This window comes from Taeniopygia guttata, chromosome Z (genome assembly GCF_048771995.1).
Source record: "Taeniopygia guttata chromosome Z, bTaeGut7.mat, whole genome shotgun sequence".
Taxonomy (NCBI): domain Eukaryota; kingdom Metazoa; phylum Chordata; class Aves; order Passeriformes; family Estrildidae; genus Taeniopygia; species Taeniopygia guttata.
In genome coordinates this window covers 67,004,754-67,031,013 of record NC_133063.1, presented here as the reverse complement: position 1 = coordinate 67,031,013, position 26,260 = coordinate 67,004,754, and the positions used below count along the sequence as shown (strand labels likewise).

General features: G+C 39.2%; 1 long non-coding RNA gene across 1 annotated transcript in view; it reads left to right on the top strand.

Moving 5' to 3' along the window:
• The window catches only part of LOC116806823 (uncharacterized), a 9,912-nt gene extending 5,522 nt beyond the window's left edge, over window positions 1–4,390 (top strand). Inside the window, exon 3 of the long non-coding RNA XR_004365903.3 lies at window positions 3,754–4,390. This is a non-coding gene — a long non-coding RNA (uncharacterized lncRNA). The remainder of the gene's footprint in view (window positions 1–3,753) is intronic.
• Window positions 4,391–26,260: the final 21,870 nt, after the last annotated feature.

Here is a 26,260-nt window from a genome sequence, read left to right as displayed (position 1 = left end):
AGTAACACTGATAATATAAGAACTAATACTTAAACAGCTTATTTTATCCAAGTACGTCAGAGACCTGTGCTGACATGGTTAAATTTGCTAAATAACCTTGGACAGATGCAGCAGTTTGTTTACTTCATATTTAGTAGAAACTGTGTGTACACTTGGACCAACAGATGGAAAGACATAACAAAATTATTTAAATAGTTTCCCCAGTGGAAGTTCTCCCCTGAATAGAGTGTGTTGCAAAAAATATCACTGACAGTTTGAAAAGCTGAGTTTGAAAAGGAAACTAAGATGAGAACTACACTGGAAAAATCTAAGGGTATAATATGATTAAATACAACTTACTGGACTAGATAGTCTTGGTTTGACTGAGCATAGATTTATATCAGACTAATTTAAAAGTAACAGAAATTGTTTATTTTGCAGTGAAAGTGGCCACTTTTCTATTATTTGTCCTTCCATCATTTTTTATTTGACTCAAGGAAAAAAAAACACCATTGCTTCAGTTGCTTCATCCAGCAAAAATGTGATAGAAACGTCTGGTGTATCTGTCTTGTCTAAAGACTCCTCTTACCTGCTAAAGCTCAGTCTTTGTTGTCTGGACTGCATGTCGGACAGAGCCTGTACCTCTCCTAGTTTCAGCCAGGATAGGCTTAATTTTCTTTTTAATAGCTGGTATAGTGCTGTATTTGAATTTGCTATGAGAATAATTTCAGTAGCACGCTGATGTTGTTGTTGCTGTTGTTGAGTAATGTTTACCCTAAGGACTTTTTGGTTCCTGTGCTCTGCAAGTAAAGAGATGCAGAAGAAGCTGGGAGGGAGCATGACCAGGACAGGTGACCCCAATTGGAGAGAGGCATATTCCATACCACAGAACACTGTGCAGTACAGAAACTGCATCTAGTTCCCAGGAAAAGGGCCAATCTCTGCTTAGGGACAGGCTGGATATCTATTAGTGGGTGGTGAGCAGTTGTATCGTGCATCGCTCGCTTATCTTGGGTTCCCTTTCTCCCTCCCTTTTCATTACTATTGCTTCAGCTGCTACTATGTTATAATTGTATAGTTACATTTTTGTTTCAGTTATAATACTGTTCTCAACTCAACCCATAGGGTTGTCGCGGTTTAACTCTAGCTGAAAAGCCAGCACCACACTGAGCCATTTGCTCAACCCCCTTCTCTCCCCCCTGCCCCTGTGGAATGGGGAGGAGAATCAAAGTAAAACTTGTACGTTTAGGCAAGAATAGTTCAATAATTGAAGATAAAGTAAAATACAGTAATAATGGTAAATTATAATAATAATGATAATAAAAAGGGAAAAAACAAGTGGCGCACAATGCAATTCACCACCTCATGATTGATGCCAGACTAACCACTCCTCTGAGTAACTTCTCTCCGTTTATATTCTGGGCATGACCTTCTGTGATGTGGAGTACCCCTTTGGGCAGTTTGGGTTACCTGTCCCAGCTATGCTCCCTCCCAGTTTGTTTTTTTACCTCCTCACTGGTAGAGCATAAGTCAAGGGAAAAAAGGATCCTTGACTTGGGATAAGCACAACTTAGCAACACACCAAAACATCAATGTGTTATCAACACCATTCTCATTTGGACTCCAAAACAGAGCACTGTCAGAGCTACTGAGAAGAAATTAACTCTAGCCTGGCTGAAATCAGGACAGAGATTTACCTCTTATTCAGATTCTCCTCCCCACCAGGGAGGAAGAAATGAGTGATTAGTTGTGTAATATTTAGTCGTCAGGTGAGATTAATCCAGGAGAGTGCCCAAAGTTCTTTCCCTGGTAAGTATAATGTGTCCAGGTTTGAGAGAAGGCATATCTCCAACATGATGGCAATGCATCCCTGCCTCGCATTCACAATACACAGGCAGTGGAAGGGAGGCTCAGAATGTTAAGGCCCAGAACACCCATGATCATCCTCTGGGAACCAAGAAGGGGGTTCCAGTTACTGTTGGTGCAAGGATATTTTTCACAGAAACCTTGGCAGACTCACAGACAAGTGGACCTGGGCAGAAATTTCCAGTGTCCTTTCTTGGAAAATGAAAATGCTGCACAATGCACTTTTTGCAGTTTATGGGAGGATCTGAGCACATTTATGGACTCTGAGATCTACTGGCAGACTGCAAAGTCATGGAAATGAAGGAGGACCTATAGAAGTTCCAGCAGTGATAGTGGAGCACTGTCATATTACTGATTTTTTCATGTGCAGTCTATGTATGAGAGATTGCAAGGTGCTAAGCTCGAAGAAAGAGCAGATCAAGTAAATGAAATTACTATTATTCTTTCTACTGTTCATATTTGAGTTAATGATATCCCTTTCAAGGCTGTTGATTGATGTAAATGAATCAACCAGACAAGAAAAGTGGACAGAAGATAGATGGGAAACCTCTTTTCCTTCTCAAAAGACAGCACATTTAGACATATCTTCTTGATAATCACAGATATCTATTAATTATGAATATGAAGAACTGTTTGCCGGGTTTTACAAGCCTGGGAAAGCAGGTCTGTAACTTCATCAGTGTCCCCAGAATGTCTGTGAATAAAATCTATTAGAAGAGCATTTATTTATTTTTATAACTGGTCTTTCACCAGAGATAAGTCTATCGATTCTTCAGATTTCTGGCATAAAATAAAGCAGGGAACTCCTGAGAGTGGCTGGGGCTGGGAATCTGTACTAGGCCTTATGTAGATACTTGTGTTCTGACATCTTCTTTCAACCTAATAATATGTAGGAAATTGCTTGAGAAAAACAGAAAGAGCCATTTTTCTCTGCCATGAGGATATGTACATGAAGGATTTTCTGGAGTTTTTGCTTCAGTTATGCCACTGGAAACAGTGAGCATCCTTTGCAGATGAGACTTAGAAACTGTTCAACTTTTTTGGGAGCAGACAATTTTCTGCCTGTGATAAATACAAAGATGGTGAAAGAAAGCTGATTTTGTTTTGACTGAATTTATGACTGCCTTTGAGCCCAGACAGGTATTTATTTATTTTTTTGCCTTTAGATACAATAGACAATGAAAGTGACCTTGAACACTTCACTTTATACAGAAACCTAATTTTATCTGAGCTAAAGATATTTAAGTAAGAGTTTTTCCAGTACTCTTAAGATTGGATCGAGATGAAACTTTGCCCCAGCATGGTAAAAATAATTATCCACTAGAGGAAAGCATTTTGTGAGGCCTAGATGTCCAGGCCTCAGTTTTTTTCTTTCATGCATTTCAATGGATCTAGAGTTCTGTATGGCTTGAAGCCTACATCTATGTAGTGTGGTCATTTCTAGCAACACTTAACAAATTTTAAACACCACGCATGTTGGGAAGTTTTAAATAGATAGTGGGAGAAGTTTTGTGCACAGGGATCTTGGAATTCCTGGCTGGAATGTTCCTCTTGCTCTGGTCATCACAATATCCTGAGGAGGACATGCACATAAGCAATTAAATAGTTATTATTATCTTCAACATGCAGTTTTTGACCCCTTTGAGTCTGTGATGCCAAAAATAAACTTCCACTGGAGAGCTGTTGATAACTGAACCCCAGATGTAGTCTTGCAACTTGCACAGGTTCCTTTCTTAGTCAAGTTATTAAAATAATACAGAAACTATAGGTCTGTGGACAACAAGCTGACCAAAAATATTAATTGGTTGGTTCAAATATGTTTCCAAAATTCTAGATGAAAGCACAAAGTACACTTAAGGGGGCAATAGAGATCATACTAAACCATCCCTTTTGTATTTTTCTTTACAGGATAATTTGATTTTAGAGAAATAAACCTTTTTTAAGAGGCAGGCTTCTGCCTTTGAAACCTTCTCAGAGAAAATGTCTTCCCTTATCAAAATCTGAAGACAAGTTTATTTCCCAGCTGAGTTTCCATCAGTGTTTCTACATCCTCGTATCCAGGCTGCTGTCTAGTGTGTCCTCTCAGATTCATGCAGCCCATTGCCAATCCCATCTTTTGTGCATTTTTTAAATATAAATATCTCTGTAATGCTTCTTGTATGCAATAAGACCAAAGTTTTTATCAGACCAATGAAGACAGAAACCCTGAGTCTTTGCAGTGTGTTAATTGCGTCATTATTTTCCCTACACTGTCAGCCCCAAATCTGACCGATGACCTAGAAACAGCTTGCTGAAAACACTTCAGGAGAGATATGCCAGCGGCCCTGCTCACTTTGCCGTGATGTGCTCTCTTACTGCACACAGAAGGTATCTGTGCTCTCATAGCTCAGAGACTACAGAAGCTTTAGAAGCTTCAGAAACCAGGTCTTTAAGTGGAATCTGGACCACTGACCTGATCAGGGATGGTTCTGAGACCATAATGAGAACCTTCTCAGGTTGCTGTCCAGAATCAGTACAATCATTAGTTCTGCCTTGGATTTAGAAGACTCCCCTGGAATGTCAGGCAAGGTTATGTTGAAGTGTCACCTCCATGTCTCACAGGGAGACAAACCAACATGTTGCACTTGAATCAGATCATGTTGGTATCTTACATATAAATACCATTTATTGCACCAATATCACACAGTGAGGCAAAATCATAATAGAAGACACACAGTGAAAACAAACGTTTTTAAACTTAACCACATGTTCTGTGATTCCACAGGACTAAATCTTCAAAGTAATAATATTATTTGTAAAACACCTCCCTTAGCAAATTTTGCTGGACCATGAAAATACTGCAATAAAAATGTCATTTGGAATGTTATGTAAAATTGTTCAAGAGAAAAACAAATAAAGGAGCCTGGGATGGAGAAAATGAACTTGGATGCCAGTGAAACACACAGAACAAGAAGGATCCACACAGGAAGCATCTGTGGAGGGAAAAGGTATATGTCTGCCTGTAAGAGTAGTGGGGAAACAGAGGAGAAGGGGAGAAGTAGTGGTGAGTGCTAGCAGTTTCCAACAGGAAGACAGGCTGTTAAATAATTTCTTACTGCCATAGAAGAGTCTGTAGCAAGAAATAAACAAAGGATCTGACAGAGATAAAGGTTCTTATCCTCAAGAGTACTAGCTCAGATTATCTGTGCCAAGCTGATTATTCTGGTTTGAAAGCAAATCCAGTGAGAGACTCCAAGTCAGAAATACAATTTATTAGGAAAAGGGAAAAAGAAAACAAAATACATGCAATAATACAAAAGAAAAACCACAGATAGAGTCAGAATACAACCTGACACCCTTTTGGTGTGTTGGTAGCAGTCCAAATTGGAATGGCTGCAGTCGTCCTGGAAATCCAGAGGAAAAGCCTGAGTCTGATGTCCCAAAAACCCAGATTATATCCAGTTAGGAATGCTTGGCTCCTCCCTCTGGGTGGAGCATCTCACAATGAGATGCTGTCACTTTTATCAGTCATGCAGTGACATTCAATAGCCCATTATCTGCAGATGTCTCCCCAGAGGGAGAATTGGTTGTGAAAGAGATAAGGAAAAAAAACCATTTAACAGAAGACAACTGCCATACAGATGGCAAATGGAATACATCTTGCCCCGAAATCTGGGACACTGATGCTCTGCCAGGTCTGGGCTTTAGTCTGTGTCTCTCCCTCCTTTGAGCTTCCACTTGCCTGAGCAGCTGGGACCACACTTTGCCAAATTGGCCATGGCCACAGGTGACTGTGAACTTGCTGGTGAGCTGCAGGACCTGCTTGTTGGAAAGTGCTGACTGTAGCTTTCCTTCTAGCTGCTGATCATATGGTAAAAGCAATGCTAAAAATCCCCTATAATTAATTGGGTATAATTAATTTGGGAATTAATATAACTCACTGATATAATGTTAATTGCTATACTCATTGATAAGGCAAACAGCTAATTTTTGTGGAGATCTTACAAGAACCTATGTACTGCAAGGATGCTCATTTAGGGCAACTGTCTATTGACACACACCTTCAGTGCTGGACCCTTATCTGGCACCAGGCACTGATTTTGACAGGGACTCCGGGTTTCTCAACATCTCAATTGCTTTCAAAAATAGGCCTTCTCACCAAAACCAGTTGGAATTTTCATGCAAGATACTGAAATTGCAAGGTCATAAAAGGAACCTAGCTGTGAATGCAAAGCTGTAAGGTGAACAGGATTCCTTGCAGCTCTGTCCCATTTGTCCCACACTTTCAGAAGACAGGGCAGTGGCTAAGCAGCTTTCTTCTGACCTGGTCTGGCTGCCATTTCTCTGACAAGTAATAATTGTAATTTTTTTTATTTCCAAGGAAAGATTTTTCAGACACCTAGCAATGTGACATTTCAGTGGCATAGAAATGGTACTGATTCTGGAAAGAGAATTTTTCCTACCAGCTTACTCATCTTCCTGTTTCTGCTATGAAGAAAGATTTTACAATTCCTATCTTATAAATTGATAAATCAGTTGTCATTAGTCTTAAGATAATGCATTCACCTTTTAAAATTTTGAAGGCTCTTAGTGAGGAGACAAGTGAAACAAAAAAACTTCTAGGTAGGTATATATTGATTTTTGTGCCATGCAGATGTTAACATAGATAGTTAATGGTTACAGGTTTCTTAATCTTCCTTTTCATTCACTGATACTTAGAAAACACCCACAGCAACAACAACAGCAACAGGTCAGCTATATTATACAGGTTAAGAATACCTAGATGTAAAAAGGGGTGGGTTTATGATCAGGCTTCTTCAGTGTAAAGCTGCTGGGTTTTAACCTGGAATATACTGCTGATTTAAAAGTATCAGGATGATTTACAGGTCTTGCATTTGGTAGGCTCACCTGTAAAGGAGACTAAGTCATTCTGCTCATGTGGAGGAAAGCAAGAGAGTCGTGTAAAAACTCGCGTGTGATGAATTGGGCAAATGAATAGATCAGAAAAGGACGCAGAGGAACACATGAGTTCTAAGAACTTGGAAAAAGCTCTTCTTGAAAACCAGTGATTGAATCAGGAGATCCCACACAGCTGAATGGCAGTGAAATCCTTGGGAATTGTTCACATCTGCTATTGGAATAGCACAACCTGTACAAAAGGATGATAGGCTGATACTACATTTGCTGTGTTGGGTTTGTGATTAAGATCTGTGCTTAGAGGATGAAATGTCCAATGTCCATTAATTTTTCAAACTGGAAGGAGTTAGATTAATTTCAGAAAGAAAGGGAGTGCATTTTTGAAAAAAAAAAAAAACATTTTATGACTGTGCCAAGCACTCAAAATCCAAGAAAGAAAGAAATTTGTAGAACTTATTTCATATAAATGCAATCCACCTTATGTGCTGGCATTTTGAGGTAGCCCAACTGCATGTTTACATGCTGTTTTTCTCTTTTTTATTTTAAGATATTAAGATTTTAAAGGAGGAGTATTTTAACAGTCAGAGCATGGGATGTGATACTTGGGGAATAAAATAGGTTTGTTTACAGAAGAAATCTACTGTCTGGAAGCCTTTTGTTTCATTTATTGAAGAAATTGCAAGGTATGCAAGGAATAGGATGAGTTATAAAGACATGATCTCAAGGTTAAGGTACTTGAAATTCTTCTAACACTACTATTCATCTCTGTTCCTCCAAAAATTCCTCTATTATACTGAACAACTTACTTAAATGAAGTGATGTGTACTTGTGGTTTGTACAGCAAGCCAGCAGCAAAGACCCAGCCCACAGTAATGAGAGCAGGATAAAGAACAAAGAATAGGACTGAAGGCAGCCTGCATGTCCAGAGGGAATCTCTCACACAGTCATCATTTTGGCTTCAGGCAGCTGGCTCTAGGGCTCCATTCGAGTCAGGGTCTGCTTCCTGTCAGCACAGCAGTCAGTGCCTGCTGCCTGCAGGGTGAGGCATCCCAGCCAGGCAGTCACTTGTGTCACTTGCAATATTAGGTTCCCCTTCCTGGGCACACGTGTGAACCTGGGTACCACTCATGGCAGGTTAGGTCAGTTTCTGGAGTAACTCAGATTCTGGAGTAACAGTCATATTGCTTATACCAGGGAAAGAGAAACAAAAACTACATGTTAAGAAAAGAAGTCCAGAGAAGTGGTGAAGTCAGAACTAAGCAAACAAGCAATCATTTATAGGCCACAAACTCAGTGCTAAGCTGCCAAACCAAAGAGGCCCTTCAGAGTTGCCTAACAGAAAAACTAACAAGGAAAACAGTGTATATTACTCCCACAAAATGCCATAAAGCTAGAAAAAAGAAGTCAGAAAGTCCTCAATGATTAAAAAGCCACAGAAACACCAAGAAAAACAAAAAAATAGCTAGAACACTTTTCAGACGTCCAAAAGTGAGAAAACATGTAATTAAACAGAGCCAGGCCTATGGCTATATGACAAGACTTAAATCCTAAGAAACCACTTCTTTTTTCCCCACTTCTGCCACATTTTGCCACATACTTAATTGTGGCAATTGATTGGTCTTAGGGAAAGGAATGCTATTTCACAATTTTACTTATCATAGAATCACAGAATCACAGAATAACCTGAGCTGGAAGGGACACACAAAGCTCATCATGTCCAACTCATGGCCCTGCACGGGACACCCCAAGAATCACACCATTCTTGCGGAGTCTGAGAGCCTGAGAGTGTTGTCTAAAGGCTTCTTGAACTCTGTCTGGCTGGTGTTGTGACCACTTCCATGGGGAGCCTCTTGCATGCTTTACCACTTTCTGGGTGAAGAACCTTTTCTAAGAACCCAGCCTAATCCTCCCCTGACACAGCTTCAGGCCACCTCCTCAAATCCTATTCCTGGTCATGAGCATGAAGATATTGGTACCTACCACTGCACCAGAAATGCCATTCCTCTTCCCCTTTTGAGGACGTTGGAGGCACACTGATCTCTCCCCTCAGGCTCCTCTTCTCCAGGCTGAACAGACCAAGTGTCCTCAGCAGCACCTTTTAAGTTTTTTCCTCCATATCCATCAATGGCTTCCCCTTCACCATCTCTGTGTGCCTCCTTTGGGCATTCTCTAACAGCTCAATGTCTTTCTTACAGTGTGGCACCCAGAACTGCCCCCACCACTCGAGGTGAGGCTGCCCCAGAGAAGAGCAGAGCAGGACAATCCCCTCCCTTTCCCGGCTGGGGATGCTGATGCTCTCCAGGACACAGGTGGCTCTCCTGGCTGCCAGGGCACTGCTGAGTCATGTTCAACTTGCCATCAACCAAGACTCACTGGTCCTTTTCCACAGCATTTCTCTCCACCTTTGCATTTCTGTCTATACCCACAACCAGAGCTGCCCCATCCCAGGGGCAGAATCTGGCACCTGCCCTTGTTATGCTTCATACGGTTGGTCACTGTCCATGTCTAGTTAGTCAAGGTGTGTTTGCAGATCCTCCCTGCCCTCAAGACAGTCAGCAACTCTTCCCAATTAAGTATTGTCAGCAATCACAGTATTCTTTCCAGTCTTTCGTCCATGTCATTAATGAAGATGTTGCAGAGCACAGGGTCAGGGATAGAGCCCTGTGGAACACCACTAGTAGCAGGTTGCCAGCCTTATGTGCCTCCACTGTAACCTTTTACACTCATCCTATATACCAGTTGCTCTCCCATTGCATAACATGGTTATTCAGCTGTGTGCTGGACATTCTGTCCAGAAGGATATTATGAAAGATAGTATCAAAAGGTACTTCTGCTCCTTCTTTCACCTTCTTTGTTTTTACCTTCCTGGATGTTGAACCCCATGGAACAGCTGATGCTTAGTCTTTCTTTCTGAGAAAATACAGAGAAAAAAAAAGTGACGCTATCTTAATCAATGGCTCAACTGTATAAAAAATCCAGTGAAACACAAGAAAAGGAAGTAAGGGTTACAGACCAGGTGCATTTAGTGAGGAGAAATTCACAATATGGTTGCAAATAAATATTGTGAGGTGTCTTTCCTATCATTCTTGAAATTGTAGCAATCACAGAGTGCTAGAAGTTAAGAAGCTTAAACAGATCTGTTAACTCAGCAGCATATCCATAAAGGACTTCTAGTGATAGGTTACACATACAAAGTAAATTTAAGTGTTCAACCTTTGTCTAGTACTTTTAAGTTTTTCTAGAGACTAGATACCCCTGGCCTTTTGCAAATCACAACTTTTTTTCCCTTTATTTTCATTACAATGCTTGATTCAGTCATCCACACATCCCACTCTTCCATTTCTCAGCAATACCACAGCAGCAACCATAGCAGTAATAACAAGAGTAAGTAGTAAGAGTAAATAATACAGTGGATTTAATGGAGTATTTGATAATTTAAATAATCAAGTGCTTTGTGTTGATTTTCAAAAGAAACAAAACAAAACAAAATAAAAAAATACTGCAGGTTTGTTGTGCCCTCAGGGCAATGGAGTGAGATGCAGTGGCATAATGAAGGAGCAGAATGGGCAAAGCACTACTGCACATGAGGACACCCTGAGCATCACTCACAAGTGGGGGCACAAGGTCCAGTTGCCAGGTTTCATCTGCCATATATCATGTTTGAATCATTGCATGACATCAACACATTGCCCAGATCCTAAAATCGTACTGTCAGGGTCAGGTTGGCAGGGGAAATAAGCTGACATTAGCTGAGATCTGCAAAAATAAGATTTTGTTGGTGTCAGGGCAGTAGTTCTTTAAGATTTTTTAGTCCTATGTACCTTAAAAATAAGAACAGTATTCACTCCATCCCTGAGATGTTGTCTGGAATACATAAACACTTTCTTGACATCTGTATTTTCAAATACAGTTAATTTTTTATTTGTCTGTTCTTTAAGCCAGTGAAATGAGAGTACCAAGAATGCCCTTTGTCCGTGAAGTTTGTAAGAGTTAAACAGTGACAGAAGAAGGCACTGCAGATCCTTCACGGGAGTTTGTTATTGTATAAAATTGCAATCTAAATAACAAAACTTTTATTTACCAGAGTTCAATTCACATGCAATTAGACAAGCATTCTTGTTGGAATGAACCATTGATTCTTATATGATTGGCTAGTGGGTGCTTTGAAGGTTTATTTTCAAATGAGATGACAGCTTCCTTTCTCCCTGCACAGCCATCTGTAAGCATATGCTTCCTTACTAAAAACACGTGTGTGGACAGTCACTTCTCTCTCCAGCAGGTGCCATCATTTATAACAAGGTGTTTGCTAAAGCTTATGTGTGCTCACTGCTGAAGGGCAGTTTCTGCAAATAGTAGTGTTATTTTTTTTTTCAAAAATGCTCTTAAAACCACTGCTGAGCAATGGTTGCTAGGATACTGATCCTTTCTTTACATTATGTACTTTATATTATGTACAGGTTAAATCAGAGGACCTGTGAAATGAAGAGTTGTACAAGATAGGTCACAGTATATGAGCTCATCTTCCCCCACATTGAAGCACTGCAAATAATTCAACTTTCTTATGTCTTTCACTGCTCTAGTGCATTAAAATGAATTGTATAAGGCTGAATTATTATTTTTCCCTTTGGTTTAAATTAGCATATCTATTTCTCTTCAGATATTACATCTGTTATACTGTGATCTTTGCTAGAGCAGTGAAACTGCTTCTGAAATCTTATACTATTATTATATGACTGCCAAAAAACGGGGAGGAACTGACAATATAAACCTCAATGAAAAGCATGTTGTAAAATAATGACGTTTTCATGTACCTAATAGAGAATGTTACACAAGCTGCAGAAAGTAAACATTTTGACTGCTATTTAAGAACATATTAATAGTTGCCATATACACTACCATACCCTTGTTCCAGCTGCTCCACTCTAAAACGGCACTTTTTCATTATATTTTATTTATTATTTTAATTTTTCCAAAGTGTGACTGTGTCAGCTAATAAATATAAGCCAGGTTTCCCTATATCTGCTCAAAAATAGCTTTATTAGTTTTTAATACGAGATCTTGCAAGCCCTGGTATGTTGGTGGAGCTTTTGCACACTATAATTTTTCCTTAAAACCTGCATGGTTTATCCTTTTCAGTTGCAACCTCTGTGGTGATTTCCACCACTTGCCTCTCTGTTCACAGCTTGCTTTACATCCAAGAACCAGAAAACTTCCTTTTCTGCCCATTTCTGTTTTCCTGAAACCTTTTATGGCCTGCTGAAAGGAATAAAGGCAAAAAATGCCCACAGATCTCCCCTCTGTGATTCTTTAATGAGATATGCCCTTTGCTAGAAGATATCCTCATTTCCTTTCAAGAAAGAAAGCTGTCCTAGATACTGCTTCAGATGTCTCCTGATTAGCACATGGACTGATTAGTATATTGAAATAGCAACCAGAAAAGTAAGATCTTAACCCAAAAAAACTGGTAATTCCCCATTTCTGTTGCAATCATGAAATTGGTGAGATATTTTTTCTCAGAACACTGGGAGTTAGGTTTGATGTATAAGTTCCATCTGTAACATAGGAATGAATAAACTAGTGTTAGTGGTTGAAAAGCTGTAAAACATCACTTATATGTGTGACACATATAAGTTCATGCTTTTCACATGTTCATTGAACAGCCCTACCTAAGAATAGCATGTATTTCTCAGTAAAACCACAGAAGGATAAGTACTTACAGCGCAATCCAATTTTTAAAATTGTAATCAACACATTTAATTATTTACAGAGTTTTATGCTGAAGCAAATCCTAAAGGACTCAGAAATCTGTTAAAAAGACTGAAGATAATTGGAGCACAGAGAGTATTTCCAATAAGCAATGTGGCTATATTTAGCTTAACTAGGTTTCCTGACTTCTTAAATTTGCTTTGCACCACCCTGAAATTAGAGAGATGCCTGAAGGTCTGAGGACAAAGGAGTCACAGAGCTGTTGTGGTTCTCATTCCACCACCAGGCTAGTTCTGAAAATCTGATAACCAATGCTAAAGAACAGGAGACTCCCTCAAGAATGAATGGTAAATATCTGCCTGCAAAGCGATGTCTGACTGTCAGTGTCATGGCTCAAGGCTTGCAAGGCCACAGCCTCTTACAGAATAAGAATGTACCTCCAGCAGAGCACATATGAAGACTATGTTTAGTTCATGGCAGCTTAGATGAATTTCAGTAGTTTGCAATATTTTCTGATGAAGTTAGGATGCCTATTTTTTAATAATTATTTGAGAGTTATTATATCTGATTAATCTTGTTGAGTGTCTTGGTGTTAGACCTATACATTCAAAGTCCAATGAATTGCTCTTCAGAAAGCCACTCTGACTAGGAAAATTATCCAACATGTTGTTTGACAACTGCTGCTGAGAAACTACTGAGCAGTCAATAAATCAACACAGGCCTTTCCAAATCTCATGCTACATACAGCAATGTTCCATCCACACACAAAAATGTGAGGTTTGCAAACATAATGGACTTGAAAGAACTTATTGTCTTTGGGGTGGGATATCTATATAGCTAAAGAAATGAGATTTGTAACAAAAATCAGCTCCATATCAAATGAACGGGCAGGCAGGATGGGAAAAACAATCTTCTCTTTAGCAAACAGACAGAAATGTCGCTGCCTAACTTTTGCTATTGATGTTTGAGACATCAATGTCTTGGCCAAATTATTGTCTTCAAAGTCCCCAAGGTAGTGCTGAGCTGTCTTATCTTTTAAACTCTTCTCCTCCTCCTATTTCCAGTTTTATTTCATGTATCAATATTTTTCCACATTTTAAAAGCTAAATACAACCATGTTGTTTGGGTATCTTCTTTTAATTATCTGGCTTTCTACTTGAAGTAAGTGTAGAGATCATAACTAGTAGTTTTGATGAATATTACATAGCCAGTTTTGAGTTTTGTAACCTCACTAATTTGATTGATCCTGCTGTACTACATTGCACAATGGGACCATATTGAGCAGATAAGTGATAGCCCACAACTATTTTTCACTTCAAAGTGCTTCAATGATACTTCGATAAAAGCTTGAATACATTGAAGTCCTCAATTATTTTTATTTCAAATTTCAGGGACAGTTAGTGTAGTATCTTTAGTAAAATGAGAAAATGCAATTAAAATGTCCACAAATGGCTTTGTGGACACAAGATTTCTTCTTTAGTGTTATAAAAATACTTCTACTCACTATAACATCATGTTGGAGTAGTGGTACCTGTTGGACATCTCTGTTCCCACATCTGATGAATTAGTCCCAGCCTCACTGGAACTAATGGCATCACCTTCATCAGAATTACTACATGCTTGCACATATGTAACAGAGCACCATTATAGGGTCCTATAAGTGCTACCAATAGCTATTGGACACTACAAATACAGCACATGAAACATTATACAAAGTTTTAGCTTATTTTAGAAACCTGTTAACATTAGAGAATGGTGGGTACAATCGTAGTCTATATATGCTATGGCCTATATTCCTTAGTATGCATAGTAAATCCTCCATAGTATTCCTTCTATACGTAGTAAATCATAACAGAATTCAGAAATACTGAGACCAAATGACATTGAATCTGTCACTGTAAAAGTGCATACATAAACAAAATTGAGATTTTTTTTCTGCAAGTCCCTGATTCAGATTTGGATCTGTCCCCTTTTGCTGTGACCAGACATGTTTGCTCAGCCACAGAGATGCTAAATTAAGAAGCAGTTGAATAATGTTGCTGTCAGCTGTAAATCAAACAACAAATGTGAAACATATTACATCTTTAGATATTAACCCAGATTATATACATTTGAGATTTAATATTGGTATACCTTTTGGAAAGAAACTCCCTATTTGGTACCTTACACCACTGATTTCCAAATTGTGTTGACTGCTGCCCTACAGTTGGTACATATATTTGTGTACATACACTGACGTGGTGAGATCTGCTTTGTTCCAAAGCTTCCCTGAGAGGTGCCTCTGCAAAGACAACAGGTGCATGTGGACTTTTCAGGAACTCTGATTGCTAGGAATTCCAACTAATGAAGAACTTCAGCATACATTTTTTCCTGCTGACTGTCATACAGGGCTCTCGAGATAGTCCTAAGTCTGTTTACCATTAATTTATTTCTTTCATAATCAAAGTGTTCTTCCCACTTCTTTCCCAGATCTTCCATCTTCTGTAAGAGCTTTTGCTTCAGAGGGCAAAGGGCATATCAGTCACTTGTTAATAACAAGGTCAGACCGCTTTCAATCCCATGGTCTGCTGCAGCAGCCCAGCTAGGTGGCCATGAGGAAAAAGAGCCACAAGAGTCACTGCTCTTACTCCAGCAGACGGAAGGCATTTTAGGGTCTTCCCTGCACCCGCTAATCACAATAGGCATTTCTCTCTCTCCTCCTGAGAGCCACATACTTTGCATTTTCCCTGTACAAATAGCAGCTCAGGCCCTTTTTCCAAAGAGCCTTTATTAAACCACCAACTATTTGCTGTCAAGACATTTAGGATGAAATCATCGTGTTAAACAAATAAACGCAGCTTCATACAGATCTCTGCTCTGGGAGCAGAATAAGAAAATAATTTCTGTCTGCTCTCCACAAAAGCGGCTGGAAGGGCTGAAAGAAAAATATTATTTTTACTTCATTGTGTGAAATATCGTTTTGGAGGATCTGTCGCGTTGAGCGTTTGAAGAGTTTTTGCTGGCAGGTTTCAAGGGTCCCCTGGGCTGACCCCCTGGGATTGTTTTCTTCATTAATAAACTTTGCATGATGTGTGTTAAAAGGAACATTTTGTTTGCTGTGTAAATAAGGGATGTCAAACAAGAAGCAGAAGCCTCATAGACACTAGATGAGGTGCTCTTCAAGGGCAGGAGATGCTTGTGTGGAAAAATAAAAGTCTCAGAGAAGTCAAGAATAATGTGACTGCCCTGTCCAAGCTGAGGCATTGCTGTGGAAACTATTCTGCCTGTGAACGCAAATGAGATAGCTTTTTTGCAAATCCCAGAGAGAAAGAGGCACATTGTGCCTTAAAGCAGCAGGAGAGATACTTTGGAAGGCAAGGGCAGGAACATCCACCCAAAGCTGGGCAAAGCAGGCAAGATGGTGCAGAGCAGGCACTGCCATCACCGCGTGGAAGAAGCATTTTTGAGAGTTCTGCAAGCAGCTCCAGGGAGCGGGACTAAAGAGCCTTTCTGCATCAGCATTTGTGAGTCTGATGCTGCTGTGGAAATTACTGTGGTAAAGCTTTTGACAGGATTTAAGGCAGTAATTTGCAAGAAAGCAATCAGCCTTTTGCAGGTCCTAGGGTTTTCTCTCCTATCACAAAGCAGAAGTAAAAATAGTCTGATGTTTATTGGTGTTTATTTTCTACTGCCTGCCTCCTTGCCTGTATTGCCACTCAACTCTCCCACTGATTCTGAACCTATTCATTTTGCATCTGTTGTTGCCTGCCCTCTTGAAGAATCCTAATAAGCCTTATAAAACAACTTAGCTCCTGTCATTCACAGCTAAAGTATCTGAAATGCATCAGAAATGCTACAGCCAGGAAACAAAAATGTCCCCAGTGTCACTTTGGGTCCTGTTTCTGGCAGGGGCAGAAGGAGGTGGGCTATGAGACTCCTGCTAGGCATTGGATGGACCAAGCCCCTCAGCTGGCTTTGCCCAACCTGCACATATTTCTGTAGTGTCCTATTCCTCTGGCTGTCATCACAGGGAAAAAAAAAATACCCAGACAGCTTAAAACTTGTTTACACTAGGAAGAGAACAGTCAAGCACACTGTTTAAGAGATGAAGGAGGATCAATTCTCTAACTTCAGTGATCCAGGAGAAGAAATATTTCAGTGTCCAACAGTCCTTGGATGTAATTACAGCTGACAGGATCTTACTTACATTTACCATTTCTTGCAAAGCTGTGCAGTGCATCAAGAAGAGATGTGGCTTCCACAGCTAAGCCTCAGCCTGGCTTTGGAAGCAATTCTAAAACAAACATAAAATTAACAATATTACCTTTCTCTTAATCCGTATTTCATCTTTATTACTGCAATATTTATCATATGTAGGTCGCATACAATGCAGTCAGTAAGCTCACTAAGCTGATTTCAGATCTATGTTAATAACCGAAAGAAGAACATTTGATTTGTCTAAAATAAATAAGTATATTGTTTCAATAATTTTGGTCACAAAAATGATGAAATGTAAACAAGTTATTGAAGAGAGAATTGGGTGCAGAATCATAGGAGTCACTGTAACTGGTGATGGTGACAAATAGAATTTCAGCTCATTTAATTGACCAATAAGCATAAATGATGGAAGGATGTCTACCAAAAATGATTTTATAAAAACCTAGTTTTGAAGTGATTTGCAGTGGATTTAAAATGGTGAAACAAGGCTAAAAAAATCTGTTCTGTGTTTAGAAATTTGACTATGTGTATTTCATTCCACAGGCTCTCTGCCTGGAGGCCCAACTTCTGTTGTCTTTGAGTTACTGTCACTCTTAAATTCTTTTTGTGCAATGGATAAGATTAATTAAGAACTTGAATTAAGAAGTTGTGTAATGTTTATGCCATATATAGTCTTTCCATGTAGAAATGTTGCTATTTTGATTTTGCACCCAAATTCCTTTTTACTGATTCTTTATTACCAAAAAACATATTTTTTATTCACAAAATTGGCTTGATTTTAAGAGGAAAGAAGCTGAGTACCTGCTTTGAGTTAACCGAGTTGCACTAGCAGCTATTTATACAGCTGGTAGGACACTTTCATCAACAGAATGGACTGGAAAGCTGTCACAAATTTTTCCAGGTTTGGTACTTAGTTGTAATACAGGTCAAGTAATTTGTTAGCAAATGCTAATTTTTACTAAACATAGGGATATATGGAATTACTATCTTCATCTTATTCTTTTCTAGACAGAATATATCCATTGAACTGGTGGCCCTGATGGCAACCATATCAGAGATACCAAAAATGGCACAAATATGGAAATCGAGGAGAGCCATTTGAAAGACAAAGTTCTGACCAGATAGCAGTACATAAAAAAATCCTCACATATCATTGAAACAAAGCTGAATTGGAGGAAGTAAAGTTTTGTCTGGGTTATGTCAAAACTTAAAAGCACAAAAATGTGACATCATCCTTAAATGATGTCCAAGTATTTTAAGAATTAATTAGAATTTATGCTGGTATTCCTGAAAAGCAAAGCTACACATAGTGACAAGTAAAGTAACCTGAAGCATTGCCTCATGAAATTTTAGCAGTGGAGTACCATGATATACAACTTTTAGAGCCTTCAGCTTCAAACAACAAGACATTTATCATGGTTGCTACACAGATTTTTTGCGATAAAGGTCTAAGGTTTGTATGGTGACAATGCTAGGAGTAGCTTTTCTTTCCATGTGAATGGTGTTCAGGACACACTGTTCGAACAGATCAGAAAGATTAGCATGCAAATTACCTCTAAGTACACAAAGACCCTATCTTACAGGTGTTTGGATAACCCCACTTAAAAATTAAGATTCTTCTGTGAACCTCTCTGGGTAGGCTGCTCACTAGCCTTGGAGTTAATGAATTGTCTAATCTATCTTCTTTGCCCAAGTTAGTGCACTTTTTCACATTCCGTCCCCAGTGGACATGGAAAATGATTGATCACTGTCCTCTTCATAACAACTTTTTACATATTGGGAAATTGTTATCCCTTCCTCCCCCTCCCCTTGAGCCTCATGCTTAGTCTTCTCTTTTCTAGACTAAACAAACCCAGTTCTTTCAACCTTTTCTTGTAGGTCATGTTTTCTAAACCTCTGATCATTCTTGCTGCTCTCCTTTGCACTCTCTTCAATTTGTCTACATCTTTCTTGAAGTGTGGTTCCCAAAGTTGCAAAGCACATCATCTGAGGCCTCACCCATGTGGCCGAAAGTAGAACACTTACTAGTTTTTCCACTGGTAAGACATTCCAGATGAACCACCAAATTATAATATTTGCTTTTATCTTAACACTGCACCAGCAAGTCCTGGTATTGTGATTGCCTATGATCTCCAGTCATAATCTTTCTTATCTTGTTTATGATTATTTAGATTCTTTTTAACCCATCTAACGTATTTCTCTCTCCTTTATTTCATCTAAGGCTTCAGACCATCTCTTCTATTTACCAAGACTATTTTTTATTCTGATTGTATCCTGTAAAGAGTGCCTATTTGACACCAAGTGCCATAGCTCACACAGGCTTTTGCACGCTGTGTCTGTGACCTGTCAGTGTCCCAGGATTGTCTGGCCATGTCACGGCTCTAGTTGCAATGACATATGTGCCAGCCTCCAGTCCCAGTAAGAGCGTACAGAGAGGAAAGTCTGGTCCACATCGCACTTTCACCACAATGGATGTGCGGTTGAAAGCAACTCAAAAAACAACTTCAGCCTCCGTTCCTCTAGCTAGGGAACCCTTCTGAGAGTACAGCTCTCCAGCTTGAGTGCATCCCATATGACACCAAGTAGGAATCAAATGTACCCTACATAAATATTTTTTCTTTGAAGTAAAATATTCTGTTTTTAGGATGACTTCTTCAGCCTGGACTGCTTTGCCTCATGCTTTATCATGAAACCTGATGCACTGGTTCTTTCAGTCTAATGCTTCATTTTTTCGAAATGTAATATTGTTATTCTTCTGCTCTTACTTCTTTCCACCTGTTCAGCCTTCCTTTTTCATTCTATATTCAATTTGCCTCCAGATTCTAAACATATTTTTCCAGGAATCAGTGTATCTCCCCCCATAATTGTCCTTTTCCTTGAACCGTTTTCTGAGGACAGCTTGACATTTACAACATATTCTGGGAACACGATGGACCATTTTTCACTTTTGCAACAGATAAGCAAGGTCTGCTGAAACTGTCCTTTAGATAGTTCTATATTGAAGTATTTGGGGTTTATATATTTTACAAGTTCCACTTCACCATCTGGTAGGATGATTTGTAATCCAACCCTGCTAAATCTTGTTAGTCCCAGACGTAGCCAACTCATGCGTTGCCTCATGCATGTCTCTGAACCTTCAAAATAATTACATAACCAGTATTTAAGTTCTTATATCAATACATAATAGGACTTACACTTGCATTTTCAAAATAAACCTACAAAGCAATATAAATAAATCTACAAATTTTAAATAAAAGCAGAAAACCCAGTTGTTAAAAAACTGGTGGTGAAACTTGCTTTGACATGGTCGTCAAATTCTTGACATTTGTCTGGAGATACATCAGCAAATTGTTTTGCTATGGTATTTAATTTTTCTCCTCTCATGTTTCTTCCCCCTCATTTGTTATCTACTTCCAAGATTTTTTCTTGATCTCTATTTCTGGATTTTGTTCACTTGAAGGTCCTCTCAGTAGTTTTCTTCAAAGCCAGTGGAAGCCCAGGACCCAGAGAAAGCTTTTCACTAGAGTGATCCCATTTCTGAGTAATTTTCCTTTGCAATATACTGTCTGGTGTCTAAGGAAGACAAAATCCCTCTGTCAACACTCTCTGCAGCCAACTATTCTCCTTTAGCCCTGGCTATTATAATCTCTGAGATCACATTCAAACCCTCTCTTCTTAACCTGCCAGAGCTGTACAGCTGCTGGTCATGTGAATCCAGTAAACCAACCAAAGTCTTCCCTGCCCCATCCTCCAGCTTCTCTCAGCCTGATTCTGGGTTATTCCAAGCTGCCTTTCTCCCCTGAGCCACCACTACCCACTATTGCCATTCCCCTTCTTCCTGCAGGACTTCCTGGGGTGCTCCAGGCAGCAGGTTCTCCCTTCATATGTCCCCTGCCTGGCCAAGGGGCTCAGCTGTCTAGTCCACCTCTCCCATGTCACCTTGCCATGCTCTGCTCCCACATGGAAGGCTGCCACAGCCTATCCACTTGTGTATCCTCAGCCTGAAGACCTCAAAAGGCATTGCAGATTTTTTTCTAGCAATGTGTGATAGCAGGAAACAAACCAGTGATGCAATTATTGCCATAATTGATCTGGTAAATTTTGAGCCAGTTTAGAAACAAATCTGGCACCCTTATTCTAGTCAGGAGCCTCCAGTCATGTCTCAGTTATTAACATCTACAAAGGTCTAGGGGGTCCCTTAACTCTCCCACAGATTAGAAAATATTATTTGGCCTGCTTTATACTCCTGACATGGATAGTCCAAGTGATTTGCTCTGGGCCACTCAGCAGAAAATTTCCATTGCTCCTAAGCATTACCAGTCTAGACTCTGCTGCTTTCCAGGTTCAAAGTTTTTTAGCAACATCTCTAATGTTTGGGGGGTTTTAAATTGCTTGGTTTGCATGACATGGCATATTTTAGAACATTGTTGCTGTGACATTTCTTTGCGACTATAGATTTTGCAATTACTAACTACAATTACCATCTTTGTTCAATGGTTCATTGCTCTTTGACAAAGCCTGTTCCTTCCTCTGTATTACTTCAGTCTTATATAAAAGATGTATTGCTGCAGAATAAAAATCAAATTTTGAAACTTTTCAGTTCAAAGCCATCTACAAAAGACATTTTCCGTCTTTTTTTAATTTTTAATTTTTAATAATGGACTCTTTCCATTGACGAGTTTTTGACATAGCCTGTTTTGAACCCTTGGTATTTCAAACAGCTTACTGATGTTTTCTTAAATAACATCCTCTTGTGGGTCCGTAAAATCCTGAAGTTATTACAAATAAATAAACAAAATTTCTCTTCATGATGTAAACCAGCTTTGAATTAAGTCATTGAGTGGAAGTTTGACTTGGATTGCTTCTGAAAAATTGCGCAGACCCAAGGCAAAGTTCTGCTTTTCCTCTGTGTGCTGCAGAAATTGGTGAGCAGCTGTTCTAAGTCAACTGAGGGGAGCAAACCCCTGTTGTTTGATGCCTTGTTTTAATTTCCAGTGGGAAACCAAGTATCAGAAAGTCTGTACTTTCCACTCCTTTTCCTTTCATTCATTTTTTTCCAAGTAGTATACTCCTGAGCAGTTAAAAGTGATTGAATTATATGACATCTGAGTTTTCTCTTCTCTCTTATGTTAGGCATCTATATCCCATCAGGTAATGCAGTGGGCCTCAGGCTTCCCCTGATTAGTGGAGGAGGCACCAATATTTAATGACCTGTTCCATTCTGACCTGTTCAATTCTGACCTGTTCCAATGTGAACCACAATGGTTGTGACACCAGCAGACAGCGCAGTTCAGACTCTGCTGTGAGACCCAAGACATCAACAAGCAGTGCTATGAAATTATGCCTGCACCTTACTTGGTTCCCTCCCCATTCCTCCTCACTGTGGTCCTCTGCTCTTCCACAGATCTTCATCACACTCGTACATACTCTTTATGTCACTGAGAGAAAAATTAGACCTCCTGAAGTCCCCTGCAAGGATTGAAATCTGAGTCTTTGTCACCTCAATGTGCACTATAAGGAGATGCCAAAAAGTTTTGTTGACTGCTTGTAGATTCAGGAGCTATGTTTAGTCTTAGCACAAAGGTGCACATTTTTTCAACTAGCATCTGGTGCTCTGATCATTAATAGTTATCATTTTGTCTTTTCATTTTAGTGTCATTTTCACAAATACCCATTAACAACCCAAGCACTCAAACATATGAATCATTTAATGCGTTGAGCATGTCAAACTAAATTCTCACAATGTGCTTTTTAATTATTTCATTAGCTGTAATAATAACTTAGCAATGCAAGCAATAAATGCAGCAATCTATCTCATAGAACTGAAGACAATGGCCAGGACAACCTGCTCTCAGTTCTCCTGAGAGAAGGCCAGATTCTGACACTGGAGCTGTAGACCATGTTTTAAGTGATGCTGCTATCTGAAAAGCCAAGCACTGAGATTGCTAATGGAGTGAGGTACTACCTAGTATTTTGACCACAACTAGCAAGTGTCTGACCACAGTGTTCACAGGAATAAAACAATGTATGAAGAAAAATACAAATTAGATGGCAGGACCTAAAGGTGAAATGAAATGGTACAGATTGAATTAAAAAGAACGGTCTGTTAATAAATCTATATATGCATGACAATTAGCAATGTGACTGCGATCTGAGTGCTATTTGCTCCTTTACCATTGATAAAGCTCTTCAGCAAGGCCATCTTGGAGCCATGCTGGGGCATTGTCACTCTGATTCCCCAAGGGTTGGGCACTCACACCACCCCATTCCCCAGTTGGTGGAGACTGATGTTTTATCCTACCACTCTCTCCCCATACCCCAAAAACTATGAGATGAAAATCAAAAATATTCACGGGTATTTCTTTTTACCTGGAAATGCTGTCACTGCAGCCTCCAGCAGAGCTTCCAAGACCACTTCTCCTACTTCTCCCAGTGAGATCGGGAGATGTCCCACCTCATCCTGCTCTGTGGGATGGAGGTCAGTCAAGCAGCACATTTTGTCAGATTGAGCATAACCAGACATCCTGACTGAGATCAGGAGAGCTGCTACATTCAGCTTCCAACCACAGCTCCCATGAAACTTTGTGGCAGAATTTCAGTCTGGAAATACTTCTATTTTCAGGCATTAAGGGAATAGAGTATGGGATAGAAAAAGCTTGTTGAAAAACTGATACTGTTCACAGAAAACAGATATTAAATAATTCATTTAGCTGCACACCGATTTTCTGTCAATAAACAGTTTTAAAACGTGCCTGATCCCTAGTGAATTCTGCAACCCATACTGAGCTATTTTATTACTCTGAGTACCTCTGAATCAGTTAGCCCTGCTGTTTTCTCTTCCTCCACATAAGGTAGAGATTTGTTCATCTCGTGGGATGCTCAGTCAGTCCTTGGCTCCCCACACTGACAGCCAAGTTACAGTTTCAGCTCCACAGAACTGTGTTTATATAAGAGTTAGAGAGAAAAGACACCTATGAAAAAAGAAAAATAATTATATTTGTTTGTGTTATAGAAGCCCTCAGCAGCCCCACTCACAGTTGGGCCCCAGTACATAGCACAGGGTAAGATCATAGCTGCAGTCAAAGCTGCTTGCAATCTAATTAAGACAAGATGTAACATGCTGATGCAAAAAAATGGTTGGAAAGGGGACTGTTAATGGGGGAAGCATTCACTCCTTGAGAGGAGAAAGAAATTAGAGATTTTTGCTAATTAACCAATTCCAGCATCTGGGGCTTAAAAAATCTTATGGGATATTTCGAAATCAACAAATAATCAGGAATTTTCAATAAATATTGAGAGCAGGTTAATATATTACTTGACATTTTCTGCTTTTTGTGGGTTTTTGTGGGTTTTTTCCCCTTTTCATGGGTCCGTCACATTTGTGCCTTTAAGTGAAAGGCAAGTTAGCACAAGCAACATCAGGCCATATTTTGGAGAGCCATGTACACTGCAATTGTCTGCCCCAGCAACTAGCTGTTTAGCTAGGCTCTAGAAATCAAAGTTTTTTCAGGAATCATTATTGTTGAGAAAGCCTTAAAACTGATATGTTGTACATAATCTAGACAGATCAGCTCCCTGAATCAGTAAGCACAATGCTGAAAGAGCAGATCAGAAGTATGGATTAAATATTTTCATCTCAATGAGAAGGTGAATCTAAAAATTGTCTGCAAACTTTTGAGTTTCTGTATTAATTACTTCCCCATTCATAGATTTTTTGTAGGTACTCAAGTACTACATTTATATTAAAGTCCTAGCAACTCCCATAATCTTCACCTGTCCCACCTCCCATTGTGTTCTAGACACTTGACCAAATTTCTGGATTTTGGAAGGAGGAACTGCAGAGTTTCCTATTTAATTGAACAGAACAATTCTCAACTGCAGAGAGCAGGCAGTAGGAATATGAGTGTTCAGGAAGTTTTATATTAATTAGAATCATGGTTATGAGTTGTAGTGTCAGAAAGAAACGTGGTAAAAGTTTGTAAAAGACAATATGCTCCCCCAGTCTAGTGTTAGGATACGTTCATGTAGTACTGACATATTGGCATGCTCAGTAGGAGAAATATTGGTTACTGTTTGAAGTCTACCTGTAAAAGAAAAGTGCCTGGCAGAAGCAGAAGGTAAAGGCAATTCAGTCTGCAACACTCCTCTCTCTAAATTATGGCACTGAGAGAATTACAATTCTGTTTGAAAGGGTTCAACAAAAAATAACCTTTTCTTTAAGAAAGGTTTCAGAGTAATAACTAGGGAAAAAAATCAGTAAAAGATTCTTCATCATGGTTCAGTCAGTGATTGTTGGTGGTTGGAAGCTGGAAGATGAAATATGTAATGTCAATTTTTCAATAAGTTTTTGTCTGAAAATTTATACCATGGAAGGAGCATGCTGAAATTTCACCACTTTCACACGACGTAGTCTTGAAAATGTGTAAACATATTGAGTTTTAAAACTGTTCACAAAACTTTGCATCTGCTACAGGCAAGTGCTTTGGTATTTAGAACTTACAAGTAGGCATATTTAGATTTTCAATCAGCAGCTTGTAAAGTACTGCAGTAACTAAATTACAGCTCAGCCAGCCTAGCCTGAGAGTGCCAGTCTCCACTTCTAATGATTTCAGCATCATTCTTAGAATTGCATAGTTCTAAATACCCCTCAAAACTTTACTCCAACCTGGTCTATTTCTTCAGAAAATATAATCCTTCAGAAACAGTACTGAGCTAATACTTCGATAGGATAAAAAGGGATATTCATGATGCTGATTAGAATGGACTGTCAGCCTGACAAACCATGAACATGGAATACAAACTGCTTGCAATCATTTAACTCCTTGCAACACAGTGTCCCAAAACTAGGCTGTTCACTCAATTTCACTGTTAAAGCAACTATTACTTGCTCATGTACAGTTTTAGAGAAAATTAAACATAAAGGTAATATATTTCTTAATTTCCTGCCCTGAGTTTATGTAGTACTGCTGCATTTTGTTGAAAAAGCTGCCATGTTCCACCCTACCACTGGATGTATTTCAAAAGTAATTGAACTAGTTGTTAAAGTATACAAGGGGCACATACACTGAAAAACTTGTTCTAACAGTTATTTCAAACTATTTCTTTGTTTTATTGGACAAGAATGTTTGTACAATGACTATTCACATTTGTCTACACTTAACATCTTTGCCTTTCAGAATAATAGCACCATTCCCCTTAGGCAGGAATGCAATATGCTAAAACATGGCCACAGAGGCTGTCCACTACTGAGCTGTGAACCTGCTGTTCTCTGGACATATTTTGATTTCTGTTTCTTAGTCAAGTCCCAGTGACATGTCTCTCATGTGGCTCAGTAGGGCTCCCAAGCTTGCAAAGCTAGCATGAAAGGATGCAGGTCTGCCCATTTGCTGCTAGGAGAAACTATATCCAGTAGATAGGAGCTAGTAATCTAAAATCTTTTGCACATTTGCAGTCAAGGAGAGTTTAAAATCTTAGACTTCAAAGATAATACTTACTTTGCTGAAATGAAATTTCTTTTTTTTAATATGCAGTTTATTAATTAGGGGTTGAACAAAAAGAACAGGTAAGCATGGAGTCATTTTGGCTAGGATATGAAAATCCAGAATTAACTTTTGGA